The 20,297-nt window shown below is 40.2% G+C and overlaps 1 protein-coding gene across 7 annotated transcripts in view; it reads left to right on the top strand.

Annotated features, from left to right (window-relative positions):
- mctp1a (multiple C2 domains, transmembrane 1a) overlaps positions 1-20,297 on the top strand; it is a 934,223-nt gene that overhangs the window by 654,557 nt on the left and 259,369 nt on the right. The gene's annotated exons all lie outside the window — the stretch shown is intronic.

Raw genomic sequence — 20,297 nt, 5'->3', positions numbered from 1 at the left:
TCGAGCTGCTACTGTACAATTCCTCATAGGGGTCTCATATATTTTAAAAATCGATTTCCCCTTTAAATGGCCAGGCAGGCCACATGTACCCTCAACAAGTATCAAAAAATACTAAATAAGCAGGATTATTTAGGGCAGTAACTGCAGATAGTAAACTATGCAAATATTTGATGAATAAATGGGAAAAAAATAAACGTTCATACCAGAAAATATAATACAAGGCAGAAACCATAAATAATTAGCAAATACTTAATTATTCTATATATATAAAAGTCAATGTATGGTTTTGTGTATGTATGCATGTTCCAGCATCTTTTATGAATGGCTGGAGTGGTTTTCATGAAATTTGGTACACATGTTTTTCATTGGTCGACTAAAAAATACTGTACGGTGACATCAACCCTATCCCTCCCCAACCACCAGGAAGTGCAATGGATTAGCAAGGAGGAAGTAAGGACAGCTATGAAGAGGATGAAAAATAGAAGGCCGTTGGTCCAGATGACGTACCTGTGGAAGCATGGAGGTGTTTAGGAGAGATGGCAGTGGAGTTTTTAACCAGGTTGTTTAATGGAATCTTGGAAAGTGAGAGGATGCCTGAGGAGTGGAGAAGAAGTGTACTGATGCCGATATTTAAGAATAAGGGGGATGTGCAGGACAGCAGTAACTACAGGGGAATAAAATTGATGAGCCACAGCATGAAGTTATGGGAAAAAGTAGTGAAAGCTAGGTTAAGAAGTGAGGTGATGATTAGTGAGCAGCAGTATGGTTTCATGCCAAGAAAGAGCACCACAGATGCAATGTTTGCTCTGAGGATGTTGATGGAGAAGTTTAGAGAAGGCAAGAAGGAGTTGCATGGCATCTTTGTGGACCTGGAGAAAGCATATGACAAGGTGCCTCGAGAGGAGATGTGGCATTGTATGAGAAAGTCGGGAGTGGCAGAGAAGTATGTAAGAGTTGTACAGGACATGTACGAGGGAAGTGTGACAGTGGTGAGGTCTGCGGTAGGAGTGACGGATGCATTCAAGTTGGAGGTGGGATTACATCAGGGATCGGCTCTGAGCCCTTTCTTATTTGCAATGTTGATGGACAGGTTGACAGATGAGATTAGGCAGGAGTCCCCATGGACTATGATGTTTGCTGATGACATTGTGATCTGTAGGGAGCAGGTTGAGGAGACCCTGGAGAGGTGGAGATATGCTCTAGAGAGGAGAGGAATGAAGGTCAGTAGGAATAAGACAGAATACATGTGTGAATGAGAGAGAGGTCAGTGGAATGGTGAGGATGCAGGGAGTAGAGTTGGCGAAGGTGAATGAGTTTAAATACTTGGGATCAATAGTACAGAGTAATTGGGATTGTGGAAGAGAGGTGAAAAAGAGTGCAGACAGGGTGGAATGGGTGAAGAAGAGTGTCAGGAGTGATTTGTGACAGACGGGTATCAGCAAGAGTGAAAGGGAAGGTCTACAGGACGGTAGTGAGACCAGCTATGTTATATGGGTTGGAGACGGTGGCACTGACCAGAAAGCAGGAGACAGAGCTGAAGTTAAAGATGCTAAGATTTGCACTGGGTATGACGAGAATGGATAGGATTAGAAATGAGTACATTAGAGGGTCAGTTCAAGTTGGACAGTTGGGAGAGACACATCAGTAAGGCGAGATTGCATTGATTTGACATGTGCAGAGGAGAGATGATGGGTATATTGGGAGAAGGATGCTAAGGATAGAGCTGCCAGGGAAGAGGAAAAGAAGAAGACCTAAGAGAAGGTTTATGGATGTGGTGAGAGAGGACATGCAGGTGATGGGTGTAACAGAACAAGATGCAGAGGACAGAAAGATATGGAAGAAGATGACCTGCTGCGGCAACCACTAATGGGAGCAGCCGAAAGAAAAAGAAGAAGGAAATAGATTCCCCCAGCCCAGTTACAGTCTATGATGAGGCATTGTGTTCTTTTTGTGTCAATGTAGGACTCAAAACTGGCCTAGAAGGAGAGAGTGTTGGGCAGTAAATGTGTGCCATATGTCCAGGGCTGACTTCATCCATGATGCTGCACTTCAGTAAATGAAATCAAAAACTGAATGCACAAATTTTTCAAGCACAGATTTCAAAGTATCTTTATTTTGTAAATTACACTTTGTTTCTCCTAAGGTAATTACAGTGCTATTCAGTCACAGTGATAGTTTCTGTTGGGGGCAAATTCCAAATAAGGCAAGTCACATCCCTGCACTTGATTGTTATTGTTAAATACAAGTGATGGATGCTCTGTTATGGACTTGTGTCCTGTCCAGGTATTATTCTGGCCTGGCACCCAATGCTTGCTGAGATAAGCACCATCTTTCCCGTGACCCTGCTCTGGACAAGCAGGTTTAGAAAATAGATGAATGGATGGGTGGAAACAGATGAATGAACCAATGATCCATTAACTTGCCAAGGCTAGATCTCTTTTTGGTTTACCTACCTAATGTGCACTTGAATATCACTTTAGCATTATGTTACAGGCTTTAAATCTTTGGGAAATGTTTTGCAAATTCAAGTTCATGTTGACTAGCATATGCAAGTTAGAATTTCACTGTACTCTGTACATGTGACACAATGTTAACCCAATGTACTTATGAAAACACACCTCTTTGTAATGGCCTGGACTTTGTTTTATATTGAAGCAATCAAGAAGCTAAATTGTCAGATGTTTTTAAATTATAAGCCTATAAACGCTTTTGTGCTGTTGCTTGGGCAGCAGTTCCTCAGCTAATGACCCTCAAAGTGATTTTTTTTTAAACAGTTCATACATTCGATGTCGAAGTTATGAGGAGAAAGACCCTGTCCCGGTAATACCGGTGCTGTGCTAAGAATGATAAATTGGCCGTTGATGGTTTTGTTGGTTTGGCTGCCCATCAGATCAGATTTTTGAGAATGTATGGCTGGAACGGCTGCATGTTCTTCACTTCTTTTTATCCATCTTGTTTGGTTTTTGTTAGTTGAATGCTTTTTTTCTTGTAAAATATGGCGATTTGTGCTTGAGTGTCTACTTTATGAATCACCTAGTACAACAACAACATTTATTTATATAGCACATTTTCATACAAAAAGTAGCTCAAAGTGCTTTACATACTGAAGACAAGAAAAATAAGGCAAAATAAGAAATTAAAATAAGACAACATTAGTTAACATAGAAAAGGAGTAAGGTCCGATGGCCAGGGTGGACAGAAAAGTAGCAGTAACTGAATCCTTGTGAAGGACAAATACAGAGCATTGCATTCTTTTTTTCATTTTTAACCATTATTATACAGATAATAGTAGGCATAAAGTATTTAAAATAAATATTTCAGTAGAATGTATTCTGTTATAATAGCAAATCTCATTTGTGCACTTTTGCTGCTTAACAACTGTGAGCACAATAATCCCATTGCAGCTCATCCCAAGGAGAAACGAGATTAGTGTTAGAGTAGAAAGGCCTGCATTCCAGATAATACATTCATTAACTGACCAAAACACTGTAAAAAATAAATTGCTTCTGTAAGATCATGAAGTCAATTGTGGGAGCCGCCATCATAAAGACGAAGAGACTCATGAGGATTATGGTACAGATGTGGCCCCTTAGACTAGATAAAGATTTTTTTTTTTGCATCATAGTCATATAGTTATTCTTCTTCTTAACTGTGGCAGGGTAGGGTGGCAGTGGTAATGTTAATTTCTTCTTGATAACTGTTTCCATTTAGTACATATTGTTAGGTTTTCACTATATGTTTTGCACTACAAAAAATTATATTTAAGCAAAGAAAATGTTTTATATCAAGCTGTTAAATCTTGTTTTCCTTAGTGTAAGGTTTACTGACTTATTTAGCTTATTCTCACGCAAGTTTTGCTTGTCCTGTTGGTAGATTTTTTATTAAATTAAAGTAAAACAACTCCTTTTTTTTTTTTTTTTGCTAGTTTTGCCACGTGGTTTCTGTTTTTTTTATCTTTCCTTTCATCATTTAGCAAATACTTTCTTTGTATTCTTAACAAAGGTTTTGGTTTTAAAATATTTAAAGTAAAACAGTTATTTCTGTAAGTAAGTGGGTCCTGTAATGTTCAGGATTAGTTCCAACACCTTGAACTATGTGTTTAACAATGGATAGATGGATGTCAGTGATTTCAAGTTTCGTATTTCACCACAGTCCTTTGTGTAGTTATGGAGCATCAAAGCAAATGATCTGTTCCTCTGACTTGCTAAATATTACAATACTTCTAGTAAATAAGGTGGGAGCCATCATTTCATGATGATAGTCTCATCGGTGTGCAAACCCGATACACAAACATAGAACATTGGATCCACAAAGACTCAGCGCCACCTACTGAGCCATTGTGACACCACTAAGGATTTGTCAAGAGTAAGCCATTTAATCAAATACAGTTAGGCTGCTCTTTATCACTTAATTTGTTCTAAATAATGCTAAATTAAGATCCAAAAGTCTCAGATGTGTTTATTGCAACCACTCTGTTTTGTTCCATGTATATACATTTCTCTCAGCTAATCAAATACGTTCTAACATGTATGCAAAATTCACACTGCCTCTGTGGTTTCCACGTTCTTCCTGAAGAAATTATTCTTTTGTAACATCAGATCCTTTTCTCTTAACATCCATTTACTTAAGCTGTGAGAAATTCAAATAATGATGAAATATACAAGGCCTATTTTAATAAATCATGTTGGATAATATGGCACCAGAGAGCGGTGCTGTATTGCATGTTGATTAGCACATACCTGTACTGTATACTATAAGTAAAAATTTCACTGCACTCTGTATATGTGACACAATGTTAAACCTGTGAAAAGACTCAACTCCTTCAGTCGTTCTTTATATTTCCTGTCCTGTAGCCACTGGATTGGTTTGTGATGCCTTCTCTGCATTTTCTCTTGCACTCTTTGCAAGACCAAATTTGGGCTTACAGTTGTATATCATGATGGATTTATACTGGTCAAGTAGAATAACCTTTTGTTATGATCTGAACCTCATTTTATATTTTTTCAGCCTTGCATGTAAAAGTAATAGAGATATAGTATCTTACTCTGAGTTGTAGAGTTCAAGTGATTAAATTTTTTTTGAAGACGTTATTTTTGTCACCACTTTGTTTTATTATCAGTGCTGCCATTGTTTGCTCTTTGGATTTCTAGGCAGTTGCTAGGCAAGACGATTAAGAGTGAGCAACACATCACGTACTGTATTTACTGCGATGGCATTAGAATCAGCATCATACATTTCCCAATTGTCCGAGTTTGTGGATAAATCAAAGCAAAAAAAACCTCTTGCATTATTACTTTTAAGATATCTCTGGCTACAAATTCTTTTATATGATTTACTTATCGTGATTTTCTATATATTAACTCTCTTGTTGCATTTCTCATTCTATGATTTTTTTGTCACAGATCCTGCCCTTTGTTTATTTAATTTCTGCCCCCTGACTACTACCATTGCTTGTTATTACTCTCTATTCTGTCCTACCCTACACTGCTGCTGTGCGCTGTTGACTTATGCTCTACCCAGTGTGCTCTACTGCAGGTCTGATATCATTTTAGCCTTTCTGACTGGCTGCAGACAGATACATCCCCAAATGGTTTTCATAAGGCATCCTGGCTACTATTTTAAAGCGAGTTTTCCAACTATAACAAAGTGGCACAGAAAGAGACTTAACAGAATTTACAGTAACGTTAAAAAAAAATTTTCACGTAGAGAACCACAGACACATGACATAAGTGACTGAATAGTGGAGTTGACAATCAGACTCTGTGGACCTTTAAAATTAATCTTAGTGTCAATTTGGAGAAATTAGATGAATTAGATTGGCGAGCTTGCTAGGCTAAATAGCCTCTTCTCTTCACATTTGTTCTAATGCTTTAATAAAGTATAATTTGTAGTGCCTAAACCCCATTGTGTAATTGCACCTTGATTTTTCACTTCCTATGTTTACATTATATTGAGAACATTAGAATACATTTGCCCCATTATCAAGTGAAATCTAAATTCTGTCAATATTCATCTGTGAGATTTTCAGGCTATTGGCTATCAGACACATAACCGAACATTTTGATACACTATTGTACAGAATATCAGGCACCAAGTCCAAGGTGGATTACCCTTAGTTCTGTCACGAGCTTCCTTTGGAATAAATGGGTTTATAAAATTAACAAATCAATTGAATATTAATGTAAAGTATTTAAATAAATTATAGCAAGCCAAAGCCTTAACTTTAATAGCTCCAGAACCTTATTTATGTCATCTCTTAATTAATAAGATCCATAGAGCCTAGCCACCTGTTTTTCTGTAGACCTAAAATTCAGTTTTTACTCCTTTTTGGTTCTGTGTTCAGACTCTTTAGAAAATCAATGGAAGATCATGTCTTCTGCTGTTGAATGCTTGTTTTGTCCTTGAGATATCATGCTATTTTAATAAAATTGTGACTGTCCTTTTACCACCAATTCTGTAGATTCACCAAAAATTATTTGGTCAGCTTTCTGAGGTTGTACAGAGGCTTCCTAAAAGAAACATGGACTGTAAATGTTTTGAACGTCATCTCACTAAAGTCGACATTTAAGTAGAAGTTGAAGAAGTCATTCTTAAAGTTTACTATAGGAATTGTCATAAAGGAAGAAGTAACAGCTGGATTGTTACCTTGGCTTTCTCTTTCTACATATATTATTTGAACATGTGGGCATTTGAAAGGATCTTACCAGTTTTTTCACAAGCTAACAAAGTGCAGAGAATGAGTCATGGGGACAGTGATATGCTAACAATCTGGAGTGGGAGGAAGCATATGCAAAAAGAAGAAAATGAACTACAGAAACCAAAGAAGATGAATCACGGAGGAGGATGAGATGGAAAATTCTCGATAAAGGGCGTAAGACGTGGGCATTGTTAATGACTCCAAGTTGCAATTTTTGAAGCTGTATGTTGAGGACTTTATTTGGATGAATATATATGGTGGAACAATTAGTACCCAATTAAGCTAATGAGCTGTCAGGAACCCATTAAATTTGATGCATGTATTTCTGTATGTAAGAAGAGCTCTCGACCTACTGTACTTACAAACCCACTGCATTTAGTTCAGGCTAACAGCAACAGTGGACGCAAGCCAGGAACTATCACTGGGCATACCACCAGTCCATCTCAGGGCAAACATAAATGTGTGCCTACTTTCTGGCATACTGTACTCATGCCTGTTTAAAGTTACATCTAAGTCACAAGTCTTGGATGTAGATTAAAATCTGAGTATCAGGAGAACAAATCACGTAAAAACAAGATGAATATGCCAACTCAAACACAGGATTCTGAAGCTGGTCGGGTGGCAGTGCTGACCACTAGGCCACATGTGTGAGAATAATATTAGGAAAGAGACACAATTCTTAGCTGAAATATAGTGACTGTGGGTAAATGAAGAATCCAATGTATTTGAACCCCAGAATATCTCCTCAGCTTTGTGACTGAACCAAGCTGCTATTCACAACACATTACCAGTCAAGGATATTGTATACTGCATATATCATTTATACGCATGTATTAGCGCATAATCATAATCCATGACATAACTGGTTTAGATTCATTGTTTGGACCACTTATTTGTATGTGCTGGAGTTTTTGGTACATACAGGGCATTTTTGGAACTGGGAAGAGAGCTGACTTCTGTAATCGGTTGGTAACAGAAATCTCTCTTTCTTCATATGTTTCTTTTATGTAGCTTCAAGTTAACAAGCACCATCCATTTAAAGACAGAATCTTCTCCTATTAACCATAAGTGAGCATGAGACTTACAGCAGTGGCCATGTGTGGTGTGATTTGGTACTGTGAAACGACATGCCACAGGTAACTCAGAAACAATCAATACATTGTCGACAAAGGCAGAGACTTTTAAACAAAACGAAACAGGAGTACAGTCACAACAATATCAAATCTACATAAAAAGTACATGTTACAAAAGGGAGTTAAATAAGAATACAAAATCAAGAAGAAAGAAAGCATGGAGTTTAGACCCTGAACTGACAAAGAGCTGAAGGAGAGAGAAGTTTTGAGTCTGATTGAGCAGAGAATATGTGCTATAAGCAGTATTTTTAAGTTACAAATGAGTCTCGTGTGCGTCATAAAAGTACTGCCTAGAAATGGGGTATGCTGTCATTTAGTCAAAACAGACTTTGACGAAGACACTTTAATGAAGAACTTAAGCTGCATGTGTGACAAAAAAGTAGATTCATGAATTATTAGTCAAGTTGAGCCAAGTCAAGTTGGGGAGCACGCACTACACTGCGAAACAACTCGGGATCCTGGCTGGCAACCCCCCAGGCAGACACAAAGTCCAGTCCTACCCTCCAGAAATGACTCTCTATCTGCCGCAGCCAGGTGTTATGTGGGCGACTCCTTGGCCTGGTCCAGCCACTCGGGTCCCCAACAATGAGGATCTTACGAGCCGGATCACCCTCAGGGAAACGTGCCACATGGCCGTAGTGCCATTACTGACACTCCCTCACAATGCAGGTAATGTGCCTAATTCAAGACTCCATGAGCAACCGCTCATTCGACACAAAGTCAAACCAAAGGTACCCAAGGATTTTCCAGAAAGACACAGTACCAAAGGAGTCCAGTCCATCTCAGGTCACTGGATAGCGTCCATGTCTCGCAACCAAATAGCAAGACATTAAGCACCAGGACTTTAAAGACTTGGACCTTTGTCCTTTTGCATAGATATCGGGAGTGCCACACACCCCTTTCCAGCAACCTCATGACCCCCCATGCTCTCCCAATCCATCTATTGAGTTCACAAGAAGAGTCACCAGAGACATGAATGTCAATGCCAAGGTAAGTAAACCTCTCAACAAGGTCAACACTCTCTCCGCAAACAGACACACTGCTTATGGCTGTGCCCAAGAGGTCATTAAAGGCCTGGATATTGTTTTTTACCCAGGACACTCGCAAGCTCAGACACTCAGACTCCTCACTCAGTCTCTTGAGTGCCCCGATCAGAGCCTCCATTGACTTTGTGATGATCACAGCATCATCAGCAAAGTCTGGCTGGCCTGTACAATGGTACTGTGAGTGCTGTGCGGAGTGGAGGCAGGACCTCTGCGTTCTTCCCAGTTGATGCTGGGGTTCGTCAGCGGTGTGTTCTTGCTCCTACTCTGTTCAATGCTTGTATGGACTGGGTGTTGGGCAAGGTCGTGGGGTCCAGCGGCTGTGGGTCATCTGTTGGTGAAGAAAGATTCACAGATCTTGACTTTGCTGACTATGCTGTGATCTTCGCGGAGTCAATTATTACTAAAGAAGAAAAATATTAAAGTGATAAAGGAAACTGCGTTTACTCTAATATAATTATTTCAAAGCAAATATTTTTATATATTTAAAAATTATATGTATATATATAATTATATATAATAATTTAAAAACGTATTTTCAAATATCCCAAAATACAACCATGGTTGTCAGAATATTTACCCCCAGTAGGTTTAAAGAAAATAAATTAAAATATATCTTCAATGAGATTCTTCTTCAAAATAACTCATCCTAAATAGCATGTTTTGCACTTTTGTTTTACCTGGGCTTAATAAACAGGTAAGGTGTACAAAAGAATATTTAGTCATCCATCCAGCAGACCCTCATGACCCTGTAGTTAGGATATAGCGGGTTGGATAATGGATGGATGTATAGATTGAAAAAAAAAGATAAATCAAAAGAGACATATGTTCATCTTCACAAATCAGATAGATGCGTACAAGTTAAATAGACAGCTTAGCCTTTTTTGGGGCAAAAATGAAATGATTTAACAGCACTTAACTAAAGGGAATGTTCAGGATTGGCTCCTGCTCTTACAAGTTCCTGTATATTTGTGAATATATGTATATACACAAAGCCTAGAGCACATGACCAGCTCTTATTCATTACATCTACTATTAGCAGCTATTATAAGTCATTCTTATTTAAATGTGTACTTCTTAATTGCAATAATGGCATTGCCCTTTCTGCATTTATCAGTATTGTTGATGTCTTTGTATAGGTTTTCTCTAGTTTTAAATAAAATCTGAATAAAAACAGCTACAGGCAGCTTTTCTTGAATTGTGAAAGAATATTTAAAGATGGTGCATTGCATAACTTAAAACAAAGCTTGATAAGTTATTTATGTGGAAATGTTTTGATGTCAAACAGTGAACATCTATTACCATATCACTTCTTGGTGCTTGGGAATTTTAGATTTCAACATATTTACATTCTACTTTTGTTTTCCTTGACTGCTAGATTCTCTGTGGATTATAGAAAAAATGTGCGCGTGCACACACACACACATATATTTATATAAATATATATATATATATATATATATATATATATATATATATATATATATATATATATATATATACACACAGTATATACACACATACACACACAGACACATGCAAATAAGTAAATAAAACCAGTGAGAAATACTGAGCTTCTGTTAAAGGCTACTTCTTGATCAATTCATTTCTGTTTCTGACTTCTAAGAATTGTTCCAGTCATACCATAAGATATTAAGGGGTGTTAATGTCTACTGTCTAATAGCAAGCAGTTCATTTGTTTTATTTCTTGAAGTCACCTACAGTGTGTGATATGCAGATCCCCCGTCTCAGGGAAATCACAGGTAAATTCTTGATGGCAGTGAATGGCGTGTCTTTTCAGTACATCGCAGATCCACTACTGTCCAAAACACAGAGTGGACAAATAAAACAACTTATTTCGCACATTGATAATTCAGTATTTTCTAAGACAGTTTGTTAAATGTCTGAATAGACGAATAGGGAATGAAGGTATTTTTTTAATTTGTTAAAAAAAATGTGTGTCTTTATGAAACATTATTGTCTTTTATAGCATGCAATATGGGATTTCATAAGCTAGCTGCAATTTATTTCTCAAATAATACCTATTTTTAACATCTTATAACATTTTCAATACATAAATAACTTTTGGGGTTTTTTTTCGCTAATAAAAATAAGTATCTTGCATCTTAAGCATGGTTAAACTCTGCACATCATCTATCCTTGCCAAGTGCTTTTTCAAAACTGGGAGCTGGACACCTACCCCAGCATCAATGGCCGCAAGGCAAGAAGTGCCGATACACAAAGAGTTCCCAACATGTATCTTTGGGAAGAGCGAGGAAAGTCAAAGTGTCAAAAGATAACACACAGACAGACAAACATGGAAGGACATATAAAGTGACTGTGCTTTGAAAGAGCAGTGCTAAACCCTACAGTTTTTAAAATTCTTAACTTTAATTCCTTTATCATTTTAAGTTGATATGTGCATGTTATTATTAATATGTGGAACTTCTGTTAACCTCAGTAAAGTGTTCTTACTTTGAGGTTCACCACATTCTTGATAAATGAAAGATATTTTACACATGACGGGAGACTTTTTATTGGTTCATTTAGTTATCTAATAGCTAAGCTGTTCCAGTATCACATACAACAATTTTTTTCAGACCTCTCCAAGTTCTACTTCAATTGCATGACTTTCTTCTTGAGTGAGGGGTTGGGAGAATCCGCTGATTACTGCGCGTTGCCATACCCACCACGGGACAAACACCCGGATTGGAATGTGAGTACAGCAATGCAACGCATGACACCTTAGCGCCACACTGAGACAGGAGGAGGTTTTTTACAGTGACAGGAGTGCCAGTCCTGCCACCAACCCCCGAGTTTCCCCATCAAGTGGAGGGCCTGCTTACAGGGCATCTTGAGTGAACTTTCCTTTAGAGTACACAACTCACTTCTTAACACTCAGTTTCTTTATAATTTTCCATCATTCTAAAGGTGTTCCGGTTCATAAATTGGTCATTATAATCCTGAGAGAAGATTGCAAATAAGAGTGCTACCTAGTTCACAATTTGTTGAGCCCCCCAAAAAAAGAATTATATATTCAATAAAACAGTTGCCATCCATCCAGTCTTGTAGAAATCATTCAGCAAGACCTAAGAATATTAAGGTTTGCATAAAATGCAGTTAGGAGACCCCCGGTTTGCTTCCCGGGTCCTCCCTGCGTGGAGTTTGCATGTTCTCCCTGTGTCTGCATGGGTTCCTCTGGGTGCTCCAGTTTCCTCCCACAGTCCAAAGACATGCAGGTTAGGTGCATTGGCGATCCTAAATGGTCCCAAGTGTGTGGGGTGTGTGTGTGTGTGTGCATCCCCTGTGGTGGGCTGGCGCCCTGCCCTGGGTTTGTTTCCTGCCTTGCGCTCTGTGTTGGCTAGGATAGGCTCCAGCAGACCCCTGTGACCCTGTAGTTAGGATTTAGTAGGTTGGATGGATGGGTAAAATAAGTACATTTTCAGTAAGATGTCAATAAAGGAAAGTACATGTAATATTATGTCATACCGAATATCTTATGATCTAAATATATATTTGAAATGGTGCCTTTTATAGTGTGTTACATTGTAAAGGATTTATCAGAACAGATGAAAATATTACCTTATTAAATGTGTTTTCAACACCAACTTATAACGTAGCTCCTTGTTCTATACCCCACATCATTTTATGAAAGTTTTTGATTGTATTGTTATTATTACATAACAAAAGTGATCACTCTGTTTTGGATTTATTTTCGTCTGTATATATTTTCTTTACTAAGTTGCTGCTTTTATTAATATATTTTAACAGGTTAGGAAATGTTCGCATGGCATAACATTCAGGTGTGTTTGAGCGCTTTGAAGGCCCAGTATCCCTCGATGGGCTGAGTACAGTGGGTGGGTTCAAGAACCTTTTTAATCCATTCCTGGGTTGCACGGGCCACTGGCTATCCCTCCAGGATTTAGAAAATGACTGAAAACAGGCCCAGGAGGGGTCCATCACAAGGACTACTCTCACGTAAAACACACACAACCCCATATTCACACATAGTGACAATTTGTAATTGCCAATTGCAAACCCAATTATCCAATAAATAAACAAAATAAAAAAAAAAGTTTGTAATTAATTCCCGCTTTGCTTCAACATGCAGGTCTGTGGTGATTTTCATGAAATGGGACTTACAAAGCTATACAGTTATGACAAACTGGCAATAACAGAAGTGAAAGGCAAACAGCGAATGACCAATATGGATACCAGATGAATGTGGCACTGTGATGGTAAATTATAAGGTGACCAAGTCCTAAATAAGGACACTTGTATAGCTTGTATACCCACGCATAAAGTCACACATAAATAAATAATAATAAAAAAAAACTTTCACAAATGAACACATTGGCACACACACACTGTTTGAACAAATAAATGAAGGTAATCTCTGCTTCTGTGTGCTTCTTGTTCCTCCTCATGATACTGTTATATAACACAAGTAAGTTAATCTAGCATGGTTCCCTCTTGGAGATTTGTGTTTACTATTGTAATTGTATTGTGAGGATGTCTGAAGATGATCATCTTCCTGTGCTGTCGGAGGAGTTGTGTAAACTCCGCATTTCAGTGGCAGCACTCTCTGAGGTGCAAAGACCAGGGACTGGCCAGATCTCTGTAGGTGGATACACCTTTTATTGGTCTGGTCGGTCTGATGGCTGTCATACTCGGGGAGTAGCTGTTGCTGTAGCTGATTGGCTTCTTCCGATGGTGTCCGATGTCACTCCTTTCAACGAGCGCATTATGAGACTCAGATTATGGCACTCCCTGGGTGCCTTGTCTGTTGTCTCAGTGTATGCTCCGACCACGGTGAGTGATGTCTCGGCGAGGGAGACATTTTATTCGCAGCTTCGCTTGGTGGTTAATGGGTGCCCACGAGGTGACACTCCTGTGGTCATGGGTGACTTCAATGCAGCCACTGGCACTGACAGGGCTGGCTATGAGGATTGTCTTGGTCCCCATGGGTCTGGTGACCGTGGTGAAAGTGGCTTCGTGTTCCTTGACTTTGCAAAAGGTTAGGGGCTGCGAATCACTGGATCCTGGTTCCAACGCCCTGAATTGCATTGTTGAACTTGGTACTCCAATACTGGTGGTGCAGTGAAGGAGATCGATCAATCCTTGTGGGCAGACGCTGGAGGCTCTTGCAAAACTGCAGGGTCTACAGAAGTGCTCAGTTTGTGAATTCTGACCACAGACTTGTTGTTGCTATTCTTAGGATCCAGCTTCACCAGACTCCAAGACCAGTCTGTTTCTAATGAGTTTGCTGAGGAACTTTCAGATTTGGGTATGACTGCCAATCTTAATGTGATATGGGAGACCTTCCGTGACAAGACCCTGAAGGTTGCTGAGGGTTGTGTTGGTGTTACTGGTGTTCCCACAAGGAGGTGTTTCATCTCGCAGGGCACCCTGGATATCATCGAAAGAAGTTGCAGTGCACAGCTCAATGGCAACTCTGGTCTGTTCCGGGAACTGAGAAGGACGGCTGCAAGGGCTCTGAGGGCAGATAAAGAGACATTTGTTAGAGGAATCTGTGAGCAAGTGACACACCATCTGTGATCTAGTGACCCACGTCATGCTTGCAGAGGAATCGAAGCATTACGCATATCTGAATCTGTTCCTCGGAGAGTCACAGTCAGGGCAGCTGATGGAATGGTCCTTACGGATTATACTGCAGTTGTGACCCGCAGGGCTGGCTACTTTGAGCAGTTGTTGATCCTAGGACGTTGGATATCTCTTGGTCCATGGTTCATGAGGCTGATCCTCCAATTAGCTGTGAACCACCCAATCTCACTGAGATTGCACAGGTGGTGAACCAGCGCAGGCTGCAGGTTTCTGTAGTATCTGGGGTGAACTTCTCCAGGCTGGTGGTAAGAATGTCCTTCTGGCATTGCAAGCCATCTTTGCTTCCATTTGAGAGACTGGCATCATCCCAACTGACTGGAAAACGGGACTTGTCGTCCCTATCTGGAAAGGGAAGAATGATCGCCTGGATTGCAGCAACTACAGGAGGATAACACTGCCCTTGGTACCGGATAAGGTCCTTCCTAGGGTCATCCTCGATAGGATCCGCGATCACTTGCTCACCTACCAGCGACCAGAACAGTCTGGTTTTACGCCTAAGAAGTCTACCATCAACCGCATCCTGGCACTGAGGGTTCTGATGGAGCGCAAACATGAATATCGGCAGAGTTTCTTTGCAGCCTTTGTTGATTTTCGCAAAGCATTCGACTCAGTTGATCGAGCTGCCCTGTGGGACATACTGAGGGTTCGCGGGATCCCCTCAAGGTTGCAAGATATCATGGCTGGCCTGTACACTGGTACTGTGAGTGCTGTGCAGAGTGGAGGCAGGACCTCTGTGTTTTTCCCAGTTGATTCTGGGATTCATCAGGGGTGTGTTCTTGCTCCTACACTGTTCAATGTTTGTATGGACTGGGTGTTGGGCAAGGTCGTGGGTTCCAGTGGCTGTGGGGCACCTGTTGGTGAAGAAAGATTCATGGATCTTGACTTTGCTGATGAGGCTGTGATCTTTGCGAAGTCAATGGAGGCTCTGATCGGGGCTCTCGAGAGACTGAGTGAGGAGTCTGAGTGTCTGGGCTTGCGAATGTCCTGGATAAAAACCAAGATCCTGCCCTTTAATGACATCTTGGGCACAGCCATCAGCATTCTGTCTGTTTGCGGAGAGAGTTTTGATCTTGTTGAAAGGTTTACTTACCTTGGCAGTGACATTCATGTCTGAAAAGCCAAATTAAATCCTTTGTTATTCAATTGTGTATAACATCCATCCATCCATTACCCAACCCGTTATATCCTAAATGCAGGGTCACGGGGGTCTGCTCGAGCCCATCCCAGCCAACACAGGGCGCAAGGCAGGAAACAAACCCTGGGCAGGGCGCCAGCCCACCGCAGTATGTATAACAATAAAATGTGCCTTGCCTAGGCTGTGTTAAACTGTTGTTGGACAAATTACCAAATGATGTAAGGAATACTTTGAGGATCCCCTCAACCTGATAAACATGCCCTCTTATTGGGAGGCAATGCTGATCATGTCAGGTTTGTGAGATCCTTTCAGTGTTGCTACAGTCAATATCATGGTTCAAGGACTCAGTAGTGGCAAGGCTGTAGGGGTGGATGAAATCCAACTGGAAATGTTGAAAATGCGTAACATTGTGTGGTTAATGCATCTATTCAATGTCACATGGAAGGTGGGTAAGATACCCTTGGATTGGCTGACTGGTGTGGTGGTCCTCATATTTAAGAAAGGTGACAAGACGGTGTGTTTCAACTACAGAGGTATCACACACCTCAGCCCTCCAGGCAAAGCATATCCTGGGTTCTGGAGGGGAGACTCCATCTGATGATTGAGTCTAAGATACAGGAGCAAAAATGTGGATTTTGTCTAGCTGTGGAACAGTAAACTAGCACTTCTTTTTGGCACAGTTGCTGGAGGGTGTGTGGAAGTATGATTACCTAGTCAACATGTGTTTTGTAGATTTGAAAAAAGTATAACCGTGTCCCTCAACATGTGTTGTAAGAGGTGCTGTAGGAATATTGGGTAATAGCGCTGCTCTTCTGTGGTGTTCATTCTCTGTATGAATGCAGTGAGAGCTGTGTCTGAAAACTTGCCATTACATTGAATTCAATAAAACCACATCAAGGCTATGTCATGTCACCAGTTCTATTTGTGGCTTTTATGGATAGGCTATGAAAGTGCAGCTTATGATATGAGGGTGTCCAGTTGGGGAAGACAGAGTCAGAATTGCTCCTTTTTGCAGATGACATTGTCCTCTTTGCTGCATCTGGTCTTCAGCATGCAACTGGGCAGTTTTCTGCTGGGTGTAAAGCGACAGGGATGAGGATCAGCCAGTATGAGGTCGTAGTTCCTTCTGAGAAAGATAGGATTACTCTCTGTAGGTGAGAGGGAGGGATCGACAAGCGAATTGTAATTGTGGCAGCTGTTTTCCATGCTTTGTACCAATCCATGGTGGTGGTGAAGCGGGAGCTGAGTCTAAGGTTTAAACTCTCCGTTTACCGGCTCACTCTTTTCACCAGTGGTCATGAATTGTTATGACCAAAAGAATGAGATAGTGAGTACACCACTGGGCCAACACTGTATGATAAGCTGAAATGTCTGGCAATTTGGGAGAGCCTCAGAATACAGTCACTGCTCCTCTGCATCAAGTGGTAACAGTTGAGGTAGTTTCGGGATGTCATAAGGATATTCCTTGGAGTGGATTTCCCTGAAGCTGTTTGTGGCACATCCCACAGGGCAGAGATCTTGCAGCAGAACCAGGACATGCTAGAGGGATTATACAGTATCTCTAATCTGGCTTGTGAACACCTGGGAATTCTCCAGGAAGAGCTGGAATCTGTAGCTGGGAACAGGGATGTCTGGGCCGACCTACTTGACTTTCTGTCTTGACTCTCACCAGAAGAAGCAATTTTAGATGATGAGATAAAATGAGAAACTTCCAATGGGATGAATACTATTTATAAGCCCTGTGTAGCCAGGCAAAAAATTCTGACATGGCAGAATGATAAATGGTGCAAGGATAAGAAAATCGAATTAAATGGCTTCTTCTATAAACCAAAAGAATTGCTTCGTAATGAAGAGATTCAATGAAAAAAAAAGTTAGAGGCACTGTGACCCTTAGGGACCAAGATCAAATATAGCTGATATAGACACATGTTGGGAAAATAACAAGTTCATATTCACATATATCCTAAACTGAAGCATGTCTGAATGGTTTTGGCTGATGCCACCTATATATCTAAGTAAAACATCTGGCAATAATTGCATATGGTGGGGTAAATCCAGGGGTGGAGTGGCCAACTGAAATATTGGGAGAAATTTCCCAATGGGCCAATCTAAGCTGCCATGCACACCTTTTCAAATTCACATAAATAAAATTCACACATTTAGCATAACCAAGCTTTACATGCAGGTACCCATTATAAGGAAATGAGGCAACCCCTCCCCAACTAGTACAATCCCACATAAATAAAACTAACACCATCCATCCATCCATCCAAACCTGCTCACTCACATTTTAGAATGGACTCCAAGGGTATAAGAAAAAGGATGGTGGTGCTGAAAAAGCAAGGATTAAGAAAAAAAGGTACTGGAGGAGTATGTAGCATAATGTACAAAATTATCTTTATTTAGAGTAGGTGACAAAAGTTGTCACTCATTAACTTTACAACACTGCATTGCTTCACAACCTCAGTAGCATTAGGAGACAAGAAAGTAGCAAATGCAATCGGCCCTACAGTCAGTCATATTGTCATATAAGTGTTTAGTGTAATTATCACACTGTGTCTGGCTTACATTAAGGTAAGTGCTTCACATGGCAACATTGAGAACATAAAATTACCAAATAACTTAGCGGCCAACAAATGTACTTGTAACTTAGCGTCACTACCTAGCTTTTGAAGGTAGCTTTAGAATTTAGACTATGTGTAGCCTATTAAGAAAGGGAAAATGTTTAATGAATGTATGATGTAAGTACAGGGTGAGGCAGAAAGGATGGACGTTTTTTACAAAATCACAAAATTGTTAATTTTTTCTTACAAAGAAATTTATTGCAAGATTTGAGTTTATATTGAAATAGCATTTGACAATTTGTAGGGATGGAAATGCAGGTCTAAATGCAAAACATGCCTTACCGAACGATTACTGTGACCAAGTTCAGAAGAATGCTTCCGAGCAGATCGACTTGGACTGCGCAGCAGGGCTAGTCGTACGCTTTCCACATTTTCAGGGGTTCATGTACCCCCCGGCGGTCTTTTGTTTATTAGTGTACCTCGTGTATGAAGTGCTTTAACCCAACGTAGGATAGTGTTACGAGCGAGTGGGAACAGCTTTATTTCTGTGGATATTGAAATGGCAACGAAACTCACTCAATAGATTGGTTGTTCTTGACAAAAAAGTCGTACGCAAAAATGCGGTGTTCTATCGTCCACGGCTCCATGACTTCAACTAAAAAGAAAATAAAAAAAAGCTAAGACTCCGCGAACCTAATGCCACCTACTGCACATCTGTCACTCCACCTAGTGGTGAGTTCTAGCCATTTCAAAGACGTCTCTCCTTTCTGCCTCACCCTGTATTATGCAACTGAAATGATACAAAAATGCTGCCTTTGCTTCTCAGTTCTACTTCACCTATCAGCCGTAGAGAGTCCATCCAGTGATGCTGATGAGGCAGGGACAGGAGGAGGTAGCAAAGAAACAGCAGCAGTGGCAGGGCTGTCTTAATGCATGGGCACGCTGGACAGTTGCCCAGTGGCTCCACGAGCATAGGGGCCCCATGCTGTCTATGTATGTTTTGACTTGCTGAGTGGTTTTGTAGTTGGGGGCCCCAGTGCTCTGCTTTGCCCGGAGGCCTATAATGCTGTTAAGATGGCTCTGAGCAGCAGATATGTGTGACATGGGAGTGCTGTGCTGTGATGATAGAATGTAGATTTGCGAGTACATTTCAGTATTACAGAAAATTATATAACCAATGTGAAATATTATTATGACTGCAGGATATGAAGAAATTATCTATGGAAGGATATGCAAATAATATAATATAGTTATATAGGCATCATGTACTTTGTAATGCAAAGATATAAATAGCCATTGTAAATAGTAGTACACGCTACATACTATTAGTAATAATCCTATTGATTCCTTAATTTATTTTTATTAAAGAAGGGAAAGGGAATGGAAAAAGACTGTTCGACTTTAGAATCCATGCCAGAGGTAACAGAGTGTTGCATGCCTGTGTAAATGACAGAGGCAACAAAAGTTCAGAAGGATAAAGAAAGATAAACTCAGACAGATAAAAGGAATGTACAGAAGGCTTCTACAAGCTTTGATTACTTTGCACATCCACAATCTAGAGATCTCAATCCATTTTACTGCTATCACCTCCAAAAATACTCGAGACAAAATGTGTTGTGAATGTTGTAAAAGTGATTGGAAAGTCTGGCCTTAATGTGCAAGGACACAAAGCTGAAGCTACCTGTACTTTACAGGACAAAACTCTCGACCATGGCGATGTGAGTGTATTGAAATGAGCAAGATAACTGATGTAGGAGTTGTATGTCTCTTTTCTTTTGTTAGCAGTTACCATGTGGTCTAGTAATGATGCCCACCCAGAGTGGTGGTGGGCCAGTCTATGCCATGTCACCCCATGGCTGAAAGGCAGCTCCACTACATCCCTGGGTGAATCCATGCTAAACAACCAGCACTATTGATAAAGAGTTTTGAATACCTCACAGCTGCAGCATTCTGCATGTAAATCCCAGCCTGGTCGCTGAAAATGCAAACTTTTCACATTAGTCCAGTTTTCCACTCAAAAATGCACAAATTTGTTTAATTGTTTTAAAAAGGCCTGGTGTGAGTGTGCCCTGTGATGGACTGGCTTCTACTCCCATCTTG

This window comes from Polypterus senegalus, chromosome 7, assembly GCF_016835505.1.
Source record: "Polypterus senegalus isolate Bchr_013 chromosome 7, ASM1683550v1, whole genome shotgun sequence".
Taxonomy (NCBI): Eukaryota; Metazoa; Chordata; class Cladistia; order Polypteriformes; family Polypteridae; genus Polypterus; species Polypterus senegalus.
The sequence above is the reverse complement of the archived record's forward strand: the minus strand, read 5'-3'. Positions and strand labels throughout refer to the sequence as shown.